The sequence below is a fragment of the Haliotis rubra genome, unplaced genomic scaffold (assembly GCF_003918875.1).
Source record: "Haliotis rubra isolate DU_JTF1 unplaced genomic scaffold, ASM391887v1 Scf1246, whole genome shotgun sequence".
In the NCBI taxonomy this organism is placed as follows: domain Eukaryota; kingdom Metazoa; phylum Mollusca; class Gastropoda; order Lepetellida; family Haliotidae; genus Haliotis; species Haliotis rubra.
This window is the reverse complement of record NW_025765166.1, coordinates 57,411-76,887: the sequence shown is the minus strand read 5'-3', so window position 1 is coordinate 76,887 and position 19,477 is coordinate 57,411. Positions and strand designations below refer to the sequence as shown.

General features: G+C 40.2%; 1 protein-coding gene across 1 annotated transcript in view; it reads right to left on the bottom strand.

Annotated features, from left to right (window-relative positions):
• The window catches only part of LOC124266302, a 102,144-nt gene that overhangs the window by 62,759 nt on the left and 19,908 nt on the right, over nt 1-19,477 (bottom strand). The gene's annotated exons all lie outside the window — the stretch shown is intronic.

Genomic DNA, 19,477 nt, shown 5'->3' with positions numbered 1-19,477 from the left:
TGAATGCATAAACGACAGTAGTCTAAAGTCATAAACTGAACAAAACAACATTGAACACGTCACAATTTAATTCTGGACTCACAAAAGTCCAGAAACTCTCCGCACTGTGGGCACTTCCTGACAAGAGATTTGACCAAATGAAACACGCAGTTGTTATGAATATATGCCAAGGATAAAAAAAATGAAAAACATTTTTTTCGAAAACTTGAAATTTAAACTCGCTCGCCCATGGGCGAGAATGTTTAATTTCGATCAGAATTCATGTTTTGGAGGTTGTAAATGAATGAGTGTATGTTTATAAGCATCATGACACAAATTTCAACGAATTTTGACTTAATTCGACTAACTCAGAGCGATATTTAAAAAATAGATAGAGGACGAGTGTCAGAACACTATCAAGATTTTAACGTATTGTTACAGGAACAAAGTGCGAACAAAGATGATAAAGGTCTCTCACGAGTCCTTTTATCTTTCTTACAGGCAAGTAATCAAGTTGCACGAACCAGACACTGCCGATAGACTCACCACAGACGTCCAGATACATTCAAAGCAGATTACATAATTTTATCTCTAACTGTATATTATATCTGTAACTACTCCAACATAACCGTATCATTCTGTATCATGCACTGCTGGCTTGTGTCGTGTGATTGCCAGGGCTGTCAAGTATCATGACGTTTGAGAGTGTCAGGCCTGTATACTTCAGTGTACGTTATCAGCATATAAAGTAGTCCACGTGATGACAAAACAGAGACCACTCATAAGTCCAAAGTGATTGTCTGTGCTCCAACTCGCCAGACGTCCTACCTCGACTCTTTAAGCCCCATAGGTCAACGTTTATGGTTACAGTTAAAGTGAAACCCAATTCAATTTGGTTATTAGGACCCTGTATTTTTATCAGCTGCAGCTTAACTGTACTACCAAATTCATAAGCTATACTCCTACTCCTTCTACACATATAATGGCTAAGATAACCCTCTCTCCTTGCTATCTCTCTCTCCCCGTCCTTCCTTCCCCATACCCCGACCCCCACCTATTGTCTTTCTTCTTAATTCCAAACCATTATCAATTTATACTCCTTGCTATCATCTTAGTCATACCTACAATTATCTACACTCATTTATCATCTGCTTCACCTTTTTTTCATTTTTGGTTTCTGACGTTTCTTCTTCCAAATTAAACCCGTGAAGGTCCGAGTTAGAATGAGCCTTCAGTAACCCATGCTTGTCTACCCGTGAAGGTCCGAGTTAGAATGAGCCTTCAGTAACCCATGCTTGTCTACCCGTGAAGGTCCGAGTTAGAATGAGCCTTCAGTAACCCATGCTTGTCTACCCGTGAAGGTCCGAGTTAGAATGAGCCTTCAGTAACCCATGCTTGTCTACCCGTGAAGGTCCGAGTTAGAATGAGCCTTCAGTAACCCATGCTTGTCTACCCGTGAAGGTCCGAGTTAGAATGAGCCTTCAGTAACCCATGCTTGTCTACCCGTGAAGGTCCGAGTTAGAATGAGCCTTCAGTAACCCATGCTTGTCTACCCGTGAAGGTCCGAGTTAGAATGAGCCTTCAGTAACCCATGCTTGTCTACCCGTGAAGGTCCGAGTTAGAATGAGCCTTCAGTAACCCATGCTTGTCTACCCGTGAAGGTAGGTTAACACCCCATCACTTACATGTTTGGGGTATGGCGGTTTATCCCTTATTATAAACATATTAATTATTACTTTAGCTCCCACCTACCCTGTCGGCGTTATTGGCTACAGCCAGAAGCCGACGTTAAACTCATAATCATCATCATAATCATGTAGTCACTAGGCACTTAAAACATTAGAAGTAATGCCATGAAACAAGTAATCTAACTACAGTATGACGTGATATTGTATAGTAGATGATTTGAGAATACAGAAGCACTGAAAAGGCATCGTTTTTAACCACCAAGGGCATAACACTAGTGACCCAGTTCAGGATCGAGTGATGACTGAAAATATTGTCAAAAATGCCGCTTCGCAACAATCTGCGAATGATCCAGAGTTCTATCATTTTTATGTGATATGGCTTCACAGAACAACACAAAGGTACTAACTTGTGTTGGAAACTGTATCTGACATACTGCTTCAATGATACATTGATTCATACAACAGAACAGAAATCACAGCAAGATAAGCCCCAGTACAGTAGCTTATTTATTAATTTGTTATCGTACAACATGCTCGTCAATGGTATGCGTGTACGAACAGATAATATCAAAACATACACGTCCAAACAGTCAAAATTAAGAAATTGTTGAATGTGAAATATTACTTTTAATTTGTAATTCTTGTAACATAAACTGAAAGCCAAAAGAAATGTGAAAACTTTAACTGTATTGAAATAAACTGAAAGCCAAAGAAATGTTACACCTCTGAACATTAGAATATCCTAAAATATTATATGGATAGAAGACTTTGGTTTTGTATGTTTTAACAACCAATCATGTAACTCTCTTGAGTCAAAATATCAGACTGAGGAAGTCATTGCTAATTAGGATATCGACATGTTTGTTTAGGTGGGGTCCATTGTCCTGTTTTCAATCATGTAAAAATCCAAATCAAAAGTGTAAAAACGAGTTAAAAATGGGTCCAAAGGATATTCTTTATGATGATAATGCATGCACATTCACAAAGAGTGATAAAGTCGGGTTTTGATTATGAAAGAATCGTTGTTTACCGTAAAAAGGGACTCAATGCTGAAATTGGAAATTTGTCTCTTTAAAACACATTCCAACAACTTGAGGTTTAATTTTTGGATCATCATGACTTTCGACTGTTTTAGGAAGAGTCGTCAAACGAGAAAAGACTAATTTTTCCCTTAGATACTGTAATAATTTGCCTATTTCTGTCCTCGTATAAGGAAGCATAACGCCAAAACGTACCCATTGTAACTTCACCTTGCATGAAATGCACGTGAAAACTGTTGGAAACGGGTATATAAGGCCCCTACATTTATCATTTCACACCATACATTCACTAAAATTCACAAAGAAATATTTGTCGACAGTCCGGGAAATGGGAGATGATGTTCTACATGAGTGACTTCACGCCCAGGGTTCTCGAAAATTAACAAACCAATTAAAACAGAGTGTGATATATATAGTAGACAATATATTTATTCAGTCAATGTAACAACATGCATGTATCATTCATGTAGCATATGTCACACAATATAACATATTTGTAGATATATATTTCATAAAGCTCACACAATATATTTGTGTGTGTGTGTGTGTGTATTATATAAATAAGGGATTTCGGCAGGTGTATAAGTAATAAAGATATAAAAGATGAGTCCAGTTATTTCTTCTTGCCAAAACACCTTTATATCTGCACTAAAGTAATCTGAATGTTCAGCCAAGATGAAGCAACTCTGACACATGGTCTGTGTAATTCAAGTCCAGTAAGTCTGTCGGCAAGAAGGTCGTCCTTCACAGATCGAATCCTAGCGTCTATGATTCGGTAGCGACGTCTACGGACGGGATCTCTCTGCTGTCCTTGGATCTGCTGAATTTTTACTTCAGTAGATGACTGTTCTTTTTGTAGCATTCGCCCAACCTCAAATACATTCGGATGTGTCTTCATGGCATACTTGTTGATTTTGTTGTGCCAGCCTTCCAAATTATTGTTAGTTCTGTGTCCATCATTTTCAAAATGATTCCAAGTTGGTAATGGTAATCCTTCCACTCGCATAACGTAAAATAATAGTCTGTTTTCGCAGCCTTAATTCTCTTGCAAATTGTTAAAAAGACATTCTCGTTAATCAACTTAATTCAATTACTCATGATACGAACATAGCTGTAGCCACCATAGCCACTTGCAAACCACTAAGCAAACATTCTCTTTCATCAATTAACACCGTCACGGTATGTTGACCACGCGATGTCGACACTCCGGGTTTTTTGTTTTATCGACGGTTCGGAACATCCTATTTTTCTTTCAACGACAGGTCAAACCTTCTCACAGAGGAAAAAAACACATCAAAACTGTGTTTTTATTCTACGTGACACTCGGTATGTCGTCATAGTATTCATTGTTGAATAAATTCTATCGTGGGCAACCCCACACTTGCGAGGTGTACCTAGCCAGGTTCGCACGTTTCGTTTTAATATTTTGTGATCAATTATTTTGTAATTCTCGTCTCCCCGTCACGGCTATTCTTCGCCCGAGGTGTTAGGGGAGTACACACACCCCCCACACTTCGGCTTCTCACAGTTTGTGATCATAATGTTCACTTTGATCAAAACAGGATTATAGATTTCCCATGTAACTAACTGAGTTACTCCCAGAGGTACAGAGGTGGATACGACGGGTTTTTGGGCTTCCTCTGCTCACCCTATGAATAACTGACAATAAAAATTGAAACCAAGATCGAGTAAACAGTTAAAACATAAACTCAATGAAGCTGCAAGTTTGCACCTAAACAGTATGTGTGGCTGTGTGGAAGTTCATATTCATGTATATTGTACGCTTATTGTTATTTATGACACCATGTATTTTTGTAATATTGTTATGAAATGTAAGTCGCATAAATGTTGTTTTGTCTGGAGAGGCATTAATATAAGCGTCTTGCTTGTTTGCCGATCCAGCTTCTGAACAATGTATCAGAAATAAATATGTTTAAACCAATTAAAAAAATCAAAACAACACAAACTATCGATAGTCACACATATTATCGATGCATCGATAGTTTTTCATTTCTACCATCGATTAATTGCTTTCGGAATAATTGCAATTCATCGATAGTTTGATGCATCATTACAGCCCTATTAATTAGATCGCTTAATATATAATCTTATGCACATAACTTTGGATCAATCCATTACGCAATAAAGGTAACAGTGCAGTGTACCTGAGTGCAACCAACCATAACTTTTGTTGATTTGACGTGTCTGGCACGTCTAACTGATCGGAGGACACCAGAGAGTAAGTTGCATGCAATATTTTTAATATTGCCCTTGTGGATTTCCATTATGATGTGCACACATTATGTTTTGCACACAGTGTACACCACTATCTATGTAATTGTATTATTGTTATGGAGCGGCATTGACATGCATGTTTATGTTTGTTTGCCAATCCCGTCATGATTACTTGAAGAAAACATGTTTAAACTATACATTAAAATATCCAAAGTATTGATATGTAGTCTTTACATTAGGCAATGAGGAATACACAATATATTCAAGATTGAGTTTGCTTTTACCTTTTTAAAAATTGTTAATATTTTTGCTACAGCCGAAAAGATTTACCTTGACTTCGTTATGTACAGGTCCGTGGTTGTATTTTAGAAACTATGTCGTTAAGACAGTTGAGTGTTGATCTGTGTGCAGTCTTTCTGCATGCATTTTCACTAGATCCATTTTCCCCTTTTCCTCGTTTTCACTATGAACATATAACCATTTACACAAAGGTATCTTCCACCACGAAATGTTGGGAAAACTTTGAAGTCTAATTGTGCATTTGCCATAACTGGCAAATTCACTCACCTTCTGGTACAAGTGTCTTATTTCGTTTCCTGGGTCAGCTGAGTTAACACATTTTACATTTGGTAGAAAGCCAGTGTCCTATTCCCTTTAAACAACACCCTCGTCACAACATCAAACATCCAAGGAGTTTTTACCTCGACCCAAAGGTCTAAAACTTACGGGACTACACAGTAGACATCACTTGCTGGATAACGGTTTTGCAGCTATATGTCCTCCCATTACGCAGACAGCCAGTTCGCAGACACCTTAAAACAACAACATTTACGGTTCAGTGAACAGATTATCTACTACCTGTTACCTACACATTATAATGGAATAGTCCAAATAAAAACACAGGAACAAACTGAAGCTATATTATTCATTTTGAAAGATGGACGAAAAGACAGTAATTTGAATTTTTATTGCTGCAATATAAAAACAGTTTATTTTCATAAACATTTCGGTTTAACCTTCTAGTCTAACGGGAGTCGGCATCATCATATTGAAAACATTAGCTTAGCTATTAGAAATTGCGACACTGTTGTATCATATAAATCAAATAAAGACAAATGTGAACCTAAATATTATTCATATGGAATAAAGAAGTTATATGTTTTGCACACAATATTAAGATATATGACGAGTGCACTTAATTACGATTTATTTAGAATAAATATTCAAAATATGACGCATCATGTCAATGTGGCCATGGGTGTGAGAATGTTTTCATTACTTCCTTGAATGTCCATTGTATACTACTCAAAGACATAAACTGTTACAATCTTTAGAAAGTATTGTTGAAATTAGAACACTGATTGGTATTAATCGTATCTTACATGGCAATGCAGGTGTCTCATTTACTGCAAATCAGAATGTTTTCAAATATGTACATATCTGTATCTCTCCAACAAAACGTTTTCTCAGTTAACTTCTGTTGTACATATGCTATTATTGGGATGGGTCTTTTCTATCAATAAACACAATCAAAACTCTCAGTGACAAACCTGTTTTTACATTCGATAGTAATTGATAGTAAAATCAATTTTGAGAAGAGAAATCATTTATCATTTAATCACAACAAAGTTCTATTTACCCACAATCAAACTTCTCAGTAACGAACCTGTTTCAGGCTCACCCTGCTCTACTCACTAGACAGTGGACTGTTCCATTATACCCGTAGGTGTTACCCTAATTAACCTTCTAGTTCAGTGTCTGTCAATTGGGTGTCTGTCAAATGGGTGTCTGTCAAATGGGAGATAACGCATTTTTAATAAATACATCGTAAATTCATATAGCATACATTTTTCAAAGATTTTAACCTAAATGCAATAGGTGGGATGCTGAATCAGCAAACTGCCTCACGGACAGTGTTCCTTGTTCAAGCTGGTGACAGATGTTATCCAGTCGTCGCTCCAAATCCCTGTATTTCCTCTTTTTGGAGGGACGCTTCTGGCCAGCAGCATACTGGACTAGCTTGTTTTCGGTGTTTGTCTGTTCTCGTGACAAGAAGGACACAATCTCGAAAATGTTTGGATGAGCCTTGCCGACGTATTTCTTCAGGCGGGAATGCCATCCTTCTAGGTGGTTGTTTGTTCTTGGCCCATCTGAGTTGTGGTGGTTCCATTGCGTCATGTGCAGATCTCCCTCCACCCAGAAGTTGGTCATGTAGTCCCCGAGTTGTCGGCACCGGTCATCATCTGGCATCGTCGCCAAGGTATCCAGCCACAGGTCCTCTACCTGAAGAAGAAAAGATACATAAATTAATGTTACTGAATATACAGGGCAAAATAACACCTTTGTTACACAACCTATTGGGGTGGAGTTAACTATTTGTTTTAACATAACTTACCTCCTGTGCTGGCACCAAAGGCAAGACGGCACATCTCCGGACGAACCTCTTGATCTCGTCATCGTCCTGGTAGGCCTTCTGGAGATGGTGCTGCTGGGTTCTCCTCCATACACACTGGGTGAAGTGGAAGAAGTAGCCCTTCCAGTCGCTTCGGGGGAACACGATCGCAGAGGCGTTTCTGGCGGCAACCTCATAGTCCATCTGCAACAAAATATTGTAACATCATGATACTAATATTGACAACAATGGACAGAAACTGTGCATGGGTTTATGATTATTCTCTCCGAAAAAAAAAGCATTCATTTGTATTTACCTGGATCTTCTGCGGATCCAAATGATGACCTCTGGTCGCGGCTGCATCGACAAGTAGTCTGAACATCCTGGTGTAAGTATCCTCTTTTCTTATCTGGCAGGAAGAAGAATACCAAAGGAAACATGTTCCCATCTACCATGCCATGGATAGTGTACAACTGGTGAAATATGGTCGGTGCCACGTAGAATGTGCCATCTCCGTAGATGGTGTCTGATTCGCAGAGATGACACAAGTTATCGGCGGTGGAAAACCCTTGGATTCTCTTGTCATGGCCGTCGTCTGTGAGGAGAAAGGGGTCGCCAGAAATCGTCGTCTTGTATTCATCAGGGAAGACTAGGTCTTCTCGTCTGAGGGGAAGTGGTGGCATCACCGCTCGCCTGGCTCTGTAGAGAGTGCTCCGGGCAACCGGGAAGGTGGGCATGGCAGCAACAATGGCTTTGGTCTCATCATTCCAACTTCCATCTCTCATGTCGATAAGGCCTTCTGGGACTGCATGGGCTGGAGGGTCGAAGATGCCTTCACCTTCAGCTTTTCTAGCGTCTCCTTCGCCTACAAAAACCAAAGAATTATTAACCATTTGGTTCCATTTATTAAGCATCTGTTATAAAATTCCAAACTTTTCCATGTATTAAGCATCTGTTATAAAAAACTGTAGCAATAACAAAATTTATACATATATAAGAATTTTTTAACTCTTACCTTAATATCACGCGTGACAGTTTGATGATTGTGTTCATCATTCACCATGGTTGTTGATGCTGTGGATTTGCAGCCTTTTGCAGTACATATCCAAGATATCCAGTCTCGTTGTCTCTTGCTGACTCTGTACATGAACCCGCCAACAACCAAGTAACGACCGCCGCGGGCTGTAGGGATGAATCTCTGATCTAGCTGTGCATTTGCCATTTCGAAATCGAATGTGAATCCTTTGGCCATTCCATAGATATTTATACCAAAGATATGAACAGTGTTCAATATTGACACTCTGCTAAGTGTTATTGTAAACTTTTTAAGTGACATGAGTTCACCCTCAAGTGACCCGTGCATGTGCGACGAGTTCACCTTATCAAAACATCTAGAGTAGATTATCCAAAGCCTAATCAGAACCTAAACTTCAAAGAAAACCGCAGGTCGGCGTCCTGAGACTAGTGGAAAATCGAAAGGTCGGCGTCGTGAAACGACACCGGTTGAGTTGTTGGCGATCTACAGCCTGGTTTTATATTGTGTTGTCCTAGTTAAAATGTTTTAGATTAATTACTGGTTTGCCGTTTCTGTTTGTGATAATCTAGTTATTTTACTGTCCTTCGTCGACAGGTTTTTGTAATTTAATTCAATTTATAATCAATTCATATCTTTTTAAGTCACGATATGCTTGAAATGCTTGATGTGACTATAAATCTTAACTCACTCACTCCTCTGTGGTTCAGGCTTAAGCGGCGTTGGCATTTGGGTGGCATTGTGGTAAAACGTCCGCTTGTCACGCCGAAGACCCAGGTTTGATTCCCCACATGGGTGCTATGTGTGAAGCCTGTGTCGGGTGGCCCAGCAGTAATATTGGTGGAGAAGTGCTCAAAGCCGCATAAAGCCTTACTGCTTCTATAGTGCCCTAAACCAGGGAAAGTGTTCCCCACTTCCATAAACGAAGCGTTTAGCAATATTCAAGCATTTCAGGCCGGGGGACACCAGATTTGGGCTTCACATATTGTACCCGTGCGGAGAATCGATCCGGGATCTTCGGCATGAAGAGCGAACGGTTTAACCATTAAGCTGACCTACTACCCCATACATCCCACGAACAGACCAAACACGACAAGATTCACCTTATCGCCATGTGAACAGTAATATCTAATTTTCATACAGATGGCTTCAGTAAAGGCATTAGTTTCCCACTCAATTTAAACAACTGAAGATTATATTTTGCAAAAAACAACCCAGATATGGTGTCTGGGTATAATGGAAGCCTGAATGAGCAATTACTTTGAACGCTCTGTGCACACAGACCAATAATATGTTGAAGTTAAGAAGATGTGGATGCTTTTGATGTGAGAATTATTTCTCTAAAAATAAAAATTAAAAATTAACTTCACTTCAGCATTACTAATGAACAAAATATTTAAAAAACCCTCTCCTCAAAGGACAGTATAAAGGGGGTTCACACAGATTATACTTATAGTTTTTTTGAGAACATTTGAAGTGGGTCAGTTAATATCTAACGTCACATCAACATTACTTCAGCCATATGGTGGTGAGACCACGTGAACATATGCTGGAAAATAATTTTATATATACACATGTTAACATGTTTAATTACAATTTAAAACACGGGCCAAAAATATTGCTTCCAGTTTGAAACACGGAGCCAAAGTCCAATGGCAAAGCAAACAATCAAACAAACAAATAATTAGTTATACAAGTACAAATTATAGCGATGAAAGCACATGAACACAAATACACAAGCTCAAAAGCAATTTTATAAACACATGTTGACATTACAATTCTAATCACAATTTAAAATACGGGCCAAAGATATTGCTTCCAGTTCGAAAGACGGACCAAAAATCCAATTCTTAAAAAAAAAAATCAGACAAAGGAATAATCAGTTATACAAGTACATATTTACAGTTGCGATACAGAGCAGTCGTGTTAAAGTAATTAGCATATTGGTTAACAGATCCTTCAGTTTTACTGCCGGATAATGTGAATACCTTGCAACTGCAAGTCCACACAGTCAAGCAAAACATGCTTCATGGTGTGAATACCTTGCAACTGCAAGTCCACACAGTCAAGCAAAACATGCTTCATGGTGTGAATACCTTGCAACTGCAAGTCCACACAGTCAAGCAGAACATGCTTCATGGTGTGAATACCTTGCAACTGCAAGTCCACACAGTCAAGCAGAATATGCTTCATGGTGTGAATACCTTGCAACTGCAAGTCCACACAGTCAAGCAAAACATGCTTCATGGTGTGAATACCTTGCAACTGCAAGTCCACACAGTCAAGCAAAACATGCTTCATGGTGAGCCTTACATCACAGGCTACACACCGATGGGCGTCGTCCTCCTCCATTTTAATCAGGCAACCGTGAGTGAATCGACTGTTGTAACACTAATTGTCGTGTACATTTGTCAGATATATGTCCAGCTACTCACAATGTCACACATTAAGCAGATTCTGTTCATGAGAATCGCAGAGCTAAGCCAATTCTGGGACAGAATAGACAAACAAAGGGATAGCCGGCAGACAATGGGAAGAGCACGGAAAGATCGGCAGGAGGCGAGACTGGACAAGGAGGGACGAGCACTGACCAGCTGTGTTGTGTCAAAATGTTAGTTAATCAGCAAACACTATAATCTGCATTATAGTTAAAATAGATAGAATTATCATAAAGCGCCCGCATGTTATCAGAAATGAGCGGGCAACTGTAACTTGCCCCCAAATTGCTTGACGACGGGACATTATCATGTCCGTTGTTAGGTGACGTCATAAGGAGCTCTGCTCTTGATGTTCAATCACCTACGGCTTATTTGAACTTGGTTTCAATATTGACGATATTTCCGACTCACATTCGTCACATGTACCTGTGCCATTATGCACTTTCTTGCCGATGTAAACCTTAACAATTGTACCACAATTACAACATGCAGCAATGAAAACATCGACTGGAACTCTAACACTGTTGAGCATTGCCAAAAATGGCGGCTGGTAGTATGGGCCAAGATCAAGGTCGAATTTCGTCACTCTCAATAGTTACGTCATCAGTTTTGTTCTATGACGTTTCCATATTTGTAAAATGTGTGTCAGTGACCTCCGTCGTTTGTTGTTGGTAGTAAATACTTCAAAACTGATACCGTGGTTTGTTTTTATTTTATTAAAGATTCTATCCATTTTAGCTACAATAACGGTTACTCCATTTTTCAGGGCATTATCATTTGCAGAAGCCTTCGGTCTTTTTCAACTCGTTGTAACACTCCTAGAGCCTTTATTTTGTGTCAATATGGTAGTTAATCAACAAACACTATAATCTGCATTAGTTTGAACACGTTCACACCTGACATGATGGTTTTGGTATGATTGTCGTCTTGACTCTAAGGTCAAATGTAAAATGACAATGACAAATATTTTAAGAATAAGATCGTTTACAGCCTAAGCCGTATCCAAGCCTCCAAACCTGGACTTGTCTTATATGATCTGCGGAAACAAAGGAAAGTACGAAATACTCGCTTATGAAACATCAAACTGGCATTCCAGGTACCAAGTTGTCCCACTCCCCATTGTCCTTTGTGACTTAGATTTGGTACGTTCCAATCTCGTGACTGACACCATCGGGAGTACCCGGATTTGCTGACAGGAACACAGCCTTTGTCACAGGTGGGTAGGGTTCAGGTTCTTCATGGATTTGGCATGGCAGCGCTTCCTGGGAGATGTCCCATTTGATATATTTTGCTGCGTGTAAAGGGGGCAAGGGTTTGAACTAATAACGAGGCAGACAATTCAGATTGTGCCAGGATCAACCGAATCCTCTTTGGTACATTCCTATATTTTAATCTGCCAATAATATAATAATGATAATGCTGACGATGATGATAATACTATTGCTTAAAGTATCTTCAGCTCAGTGTACGCTCCGTAAACCTTGGCCTGGTACACATGACGGGTGACTGCGATACACCATGTATGTTGGAGACAGTTTGTTTGGAACTTGAATATTTACTTTTCGTGTTCGTCATGCTTGCGTAAGCTGGGTCTCAGTTTCTTGGTGTTTCGACCTCGTGGTTCTGGAAAGGATAGCAGGTATCGGACGTTTCTTACGGCTCGGTTCTGTGAGTATTTAAATCTGACAAAGCTGTACACGTATCCATGTGTGTTGCCTGTGCACAAGCCGGAGCAGATGCTGATCACCTCAGCTCTGTCATATTTGAGCGCTTTCAACTGTAGATGCCTTGATATGCCATTTTGCGAAAACATAACAACTTGATCCGAGTCTGGACGTTTTCAAGAAGGTAAAATTTGTCGACAGTCCAACTCTTAGTTAGAAACCTATTAGAGATAAGCTTCAATGATGCCTCCGGACTTCTTGTTTGTTTTACTCTAACCCTGGTATCTGAAAGCAGACAATAATTGATCATATTTAAAATGAATTGTCACAAGAGGCATTGTATTCACTATAATGCCAACTACCTTATTATAATAACCTGTGTTTGAGAACCTAAGTGTTTGGATCTTTGTCGGTGTGAATCTACTTCTATCAACCTTCCTCAGAACCTGCGTAAACTGACACCCAGGAGAAACTTGGCAGCCGATTTGGAGCTCGATAGCAAAAAACAGCAAAACATACATGATCAAACATCAATATGTTCTGAAACATTGTGCAAACAGTCATAGCAATACACTGATCAATCAATTAAATATGTCTGGTAATGTCGATGTGGGTTACACAAAACAGCTGTTCAATACATGTCCAAATGGTCAGCTCGGCACAACATGACCATAGGTGGTGTTATGTGTGACCCTAGTAGCTTGTGTGACCGCCATTGGCTTAATCCTGGCAAACACTCTCCTACGCACTTAATTCGTCAGTCGCCTGATGACGTCATATGGGATCCGTCGCCATTCTTCATGAAGGACCACAATGTGCTCATCCCGGGTGTTAGGAGGTTGATGCCGTCGAATTTGTCTGTCCATGGTATTCCAAAGGAACTGTTGGTGGGATAAAGGTCTGTAGAACGAGCCCGCCATGGTATTCCAAAGGAACTGTTGGTGGGATAAAGGTCTGTAGAACGAGCTGGCAAGGGTAACGTAGAGTTCTTTTCGTTGAGGAAGTTTTGCACAACGCTAACAGTATGAGGCCTGGCATTGTAGTGTTCGAACCCTGTAAAATGGAAGGATGCCAGGGCGTAGGGCCTCATCTCGATAGCATGCAGCATTCAAGTTACCATCAATGATGACCAATAGCGTCCTCTCGTCACCACAAATGCCTACCCACACTATGGCCCTCCTATCCCGAAAGGGTACGACCTCTTGAACACAACAACAGGCAGTACGTTCTCTTCTTCCACGATAAACACGTTGTCCGCCATCAGAATGGAACATACAGAACCTGCTCTCGTCGGACGAGGACGTGCTGCCGATTATGAAGTTGTCAACGCTTCACTGTACTCGCGTGTAGGCCCGTAGTCTGTAGGCTGTAATACCGGCTGGTCTTAGTCGTCTTGCTACTCTCTGTCTGCTGACTACACGACCTAACACATTCGACGCCGATGACGTCACAGGCAAGAATCTATTCCGCAAATGCAAGGTGCCGAGGTAGCTATCCTCAAGGGGTGTGGTCAGGGTTGGCCTGCCTGGTCTTCTCCTGTCTGTTGTCCCATGTGTTGTTATTTATTCGCGTGTGTATGTAGGCCATCGTCCATAATACAATTATTAAATGTTTGCAGTCATGTATGATTGGCGGGGCTGGGAGTTGAGTGAGTGAGTGAGTGAGTGAGTGAGTGAGTGAGTGAGTCAGTGAGTGAGTGAGTGAGTCAGTGAGTGAGTGAGTGAGTAAGTGAGTGAGTGAGTGAGTGAGTAACGCCTGTACTGTACATATACGTCTTCTTCATGCATTGTGGGGCGGTGGGGTAGCCCAGTGGGTTAAGCATTAGCTCGTCACACCGAAAACCCGGGTCCGATTCCCCACATGGGTACAATGTGTGAAACCCATGTCTGGTGTACCCCGCTGTGATATTGCTGGAATATTGCTGAAAGCAGCGTAAAAGCATACTCACTCACTAGTACCAGCGTCACAATACTTATGTTGCATGAAGGTACATCATGAATAATTGTTTAGGCTCAAATACAAATTATGAAAGAATAATTTTGCTTTTGACACGTTAGTTTATAAGTGAAAATTACGCTTCGTCGACGCATTTGTTTACATTTCAAAGTTACGACAATTCTACAACTAATGCAGCAAATTTGACAACAATTCTCCGGAAATGTGTCCTAATAATGTGATTGTCCTCCACGAAATCAATCTACGTGGATGTATTTGTGTTGATTACGTCATCAATGGCGTCTCTGACGTTGACATAGAGTTTGGTTTCGTGCCGAATCCTTTTCCGTCTTCAATGAAATAATGGGTGGGTATGTGTATTGCTAAGAATGGCGTAAAACTAAACGCACTCACTCACTCAAGCACTGTAATGGTTTGTGTGACTGTTCGGATTATTTGTAGTCGTTGATTATAGTCGTTGATTAAACAAACCTTCCCACGTCGTCTGGGTGCTACCCAGTGGGAACGTTGGCCCAGTCTATAATCTACGGCGACTCGCGGTGCAGAGTTGCCTCCCTTTAGATCCGTGACTGCGGTTCGAATCCCGGTTGGTCCCAGTTATGTTCCTAGATTTACCAGCACATCACCCCTGTTCCTGGATTTCACCAATGTGGTAAATATCTCATATCTGCATCACCTCAGTCTTACCTCCAGCATCAAGCTGACACTCTCGTTTATAACTGGAATATTGCCCAACGTGAAGTTCAGGAACAGTCAATTTGGAGATAACTTCTAACTGAAATTGCCAAGTCCATGGCTATTTAGTCGCTCCGCCATGCCACTGTTTACCATGTGCGATCCACAGTGACAACTGAAAACAGTCTGTGTTTAGATACAATTTCTGAAGTGGTCGCATATAAGTACTCTTCTTGAGGATGCAAATAACTCGGTTCTATCAGCCGCCTATCAGCCATATGTGATATCAAGCTGCTTGTTCACTTTGAAACCATTTTCAGGATTTGCTGTTACCTTTATTTAAACACCATGTACGAACTGTCAGACATATTCATATACATTGTATTCCCTTAAACACGGTGTGGCCTAATGATTTAGCCGCTCAAGATACCCATACGATACCCAGCTAACACACAACGTTTTTGCAACGTTATGGGAAGATCGTTATTGTATATTGTTAACGTCATAACACAACGTTGTCACAACGTTAGTATTGCATCATGTTATAACGTTACGTCACAACGTAGTAACAACGTTGCACATTTTTCTTTGAGGAAACGTTATGCTTTGGGCTCCTCACAGCGTTATAGCAACGTTTATTATAACTTGATGTCAAGAGAGTTCTCTGTGAAACATTTCTCTTTGATATTCTTTCTTCACTATTCAGCTAGTGAACACACGGCCAAAACAACATGCAAATTGACGAATAAATATTGAAGTAAATTTCTGCTTTGATTCTATGTACTGTGCAATCCTGGGAAAACTATTCAACTATTAACGTTAAATGAAACGTTAAGACAACGTAAAATACGTTAGCATCAAATAAATTTAATCTTGTGGCGACGTAAAATGACGTATCACAACGTCAGGCCACAACAATGTCACAGCGTAAATTTGAGTCGACAGAATAACGTAGCAATACACACACACCCAAAAATAAAATCACCCCCAACAAAAATCATCCCCAAGCCCCCAAAAAAAAACAAACAAATACACACACAAAAATAAACAAAAAAACACACAAAAACACAACCCCCCAACAAAACCCAAGAAAACTAAAGAAATGACCAAAAGAACAAAAGAGCAAACAAAACAAAAACCAATAACAAAAAAAACCCCAAAACAACAACAACAAAACATCCAATGAATGGTAACCGGTCCTTTGTCTTTTTAAATAATTCATGTTGTGTGAAAGATCCATAAAGGCAAATGTTTTGAAACATGAGATGAGGTGAAAGGGAGTTTAACGTCGTATTTGAGAATATTTCGCTCATTTGACGACGTGCATGAATGTGTGTGTATGTGCGGCTGCTTGTACTAGCCCAGACTTAAGCTGGTTTTATAGTGCTAGCCCACTGAGATACCACGCCCCAATTTAGCATGAATACCAAACTCAGACACATTATACTGTATCCGAGCCGACCAGTCCTTGTACCCATTAATGTCGAATGGCAGACAGGGACCAACAAGTACCACATTTTAACGTCTGACGCGGCCGGGGATCAAACCCGCGACTTTTCTCCCTCCATGCAGACGCTCTGACCACTACACCACGGAGGCGGTCAATGGGAAAGAAGGAAGACATATAAACAGTTGAACTGATTGCTAAAACATTATTCATTTCTCAAATGCTTCAGTTTGGTTTGTTTGTTTTTTTGTTTAACGCTTAATATTCAAACTATATGGTGTCGGTGTAACCCGGATGTTTACGGATCTCAAACTATATGGTGTTGGTGTAACCCGGATCTTTACGGATCTCAAACTATATGGTGTCGGTGTAACCCGGATGTTTACGGATCTCAAACTATATGGTGTCGGTGTAACTCGGATGTTTACGGATCTCAAACTATATGGTGTCGGTGTAACCCGGATGTTTACGGATCTCAAATTATTATGAATAAAGTTTCATGACACTACTGTTGGACAAGGCAGTGACAGTATATCAACATTAGTGTAAACTGAATAACAAATAAACCTGTTGGCAAGCTGTGTGAGTCGACAAGGAAGTTCAATACTTAAATACACACAGACAATCAAGTTCCTGCTGGCCGAACTGTGGTCTAGGGATACTCAGGGGAAGGACAAGCCAGGATCATATGATCCACTTGTACAACTTGGTGATCTGATGCTTCGGAGTGGCATCATGGACAAGAGGCTGGAGATTCATTTGATGTCATCCGAGGTTGGACACAGCGTGATGTGCTTTTACTCAGAGACAGCCTCAGTTCGACACACTCAGTGTTTGACCTACAATGTTGTCAGTGTATCGGAGAGTGTTGTCATTATATTGGGTGTACGCGAACACTGATTCGCGTAAAGAAGGCAACTGTTTATTCGTTGCCTGACATTGCATACCAGTACTTCTGCTCAGTGTGCGAAATAGCCACTGGCCCGCTAGCCTGTGGCTAGTAAAAACACAGTCGGGCCAGTAAATCATCCCAGTCACTGACTGTCTAATGAATTTATATAAGGCCATTTTGTAAATATATCACTCTCTTTAACTTGATAAGTTATAATACACTTTTAATTCAAGCAAGAATATGGCCTGATAAACATGTTCATTATTTAGCACCTTAATGGTGAAACCCGTGTCCACATTCAAATTTCGGGCTTATGAAATATTTTGTGGCTAGTAACTTTCAGGCATAGCTAGCCCGACTGGCTGGCAGAATTTGAAAACTATGTCGCACATTGAAAGATGCCTCCTGCTATACAACGGCCAGACAAAATGGTGATAGTAAACAGGCGACATGATAGCCCATTTAGTTGAAATAACCCGTTCATTTATGTTTCCAACGGCTTAGTACAATTGCAGAGATTCTTCCGATACATGTAATGAAAAATACTTAAGAAATGTGTCTGTTTTGCAAGCACACGGATGGAAGTTATGCCATTTCTGTATTATATTACCCATGAAAATTTTAAACGCACTATATGTTATCTCCTTCTCTATTTACATGATTACATCGAAGATGAATTTCTCCACTAACTTGGGTGAACCAACTGCAAACCTTATGCAGATGAATTGCACGCGGATCAAGCATCAAATTGCTGAAAATCATGTGCAAATATCGTGCATGTGAACAGCTGCGTTTTGTTAAGAATTCGCCAACTTTCACCGAGTTTTATCATTAATTGAACTCATGACAATATTCATTTCAGCGTTATGAACTTGTTTTACTATACGTCAGTTCATGTGTTAAACAGTACCTTTGAGCATTATTGTTTTTATGCAAAATCTAGTTTAAAACAGCTGACTGAAGTAAGTGGCTACATTTACACTTATGAGTCTAAACATTCGATGGGCAGTATATTTGACATTGATAAATGCTACGGAGCTTTACAATTGCTTTTCATTAAAACAAATATGAACATATTGTTTATCTTCACACACACACACACGCACGCACGCACACACGCACGCACACACACACACACATAGAGTAAGGATACATCCACTATGTACTACTACATAACACCATACATTCACACAGTAACTAGGATTTACTTTTAAGATGAACGCATCACCGTTTCTCCATACGCAAGTGATGATGATTTGGTAAAGTTTCAAAATATTGTCTTGTTTTAAAATAGATCAAATTACTTTCAATTACTAGTCATATGTTTATATATTTACACTTTTGCCTATGCAAGAGATAATAATGAAGGCCACTTACTACATTAGCTTTGCAGATCAGACCTGCTCAAAGCGCTACTTTCTTCATCATTATTACCCCAGTCAATGGATCAGAGTGTATTCGTTGTTCATCCTCAGCTCTCCCTGGGGACCTTGCAACTCAGGCCATCTGTAAGGCGCAAGACTGACTGACTAACCGCCGTTTTTAGCAATATTCCAGCAATATCATGGCGGGGGACACCAGAAACGGGTTTCACACATTGTACCCATGTGGGGAATCGAACTTCGGCGTGACGAGCGAACGCTTTAACCACTGAGCTACCCCACCGCCCCGTAAGGCGCAAGAACAGTCAAATAAAAGTGTCAAGCTTCTATTCCTTCACACAACCTGCATACCAAAGCTAAACATATCATAATTCAGTGTTCAGCATGTCAGTGCGGACGACACAGGGGAAAGTCACTTTTGTAATCATTCTGTTCCTGATAGGGGATATCCTTGCTTCGGGAGGACTGGGTTCGATTCCCCGAATTTGTAAACTGTACTAAGTCCATTGCAGGTGTTCCCCGACATAACATAAGGAATCTATCTGTTGACACAACCAATGCTTTAACCTTTTACGCTCTATGTAGTGTTTGGAGATTGAGTAGTATTGTATGCCAAATAGTGGCGTCCATCACAGCAGTTTTAATATCCTCTTGAA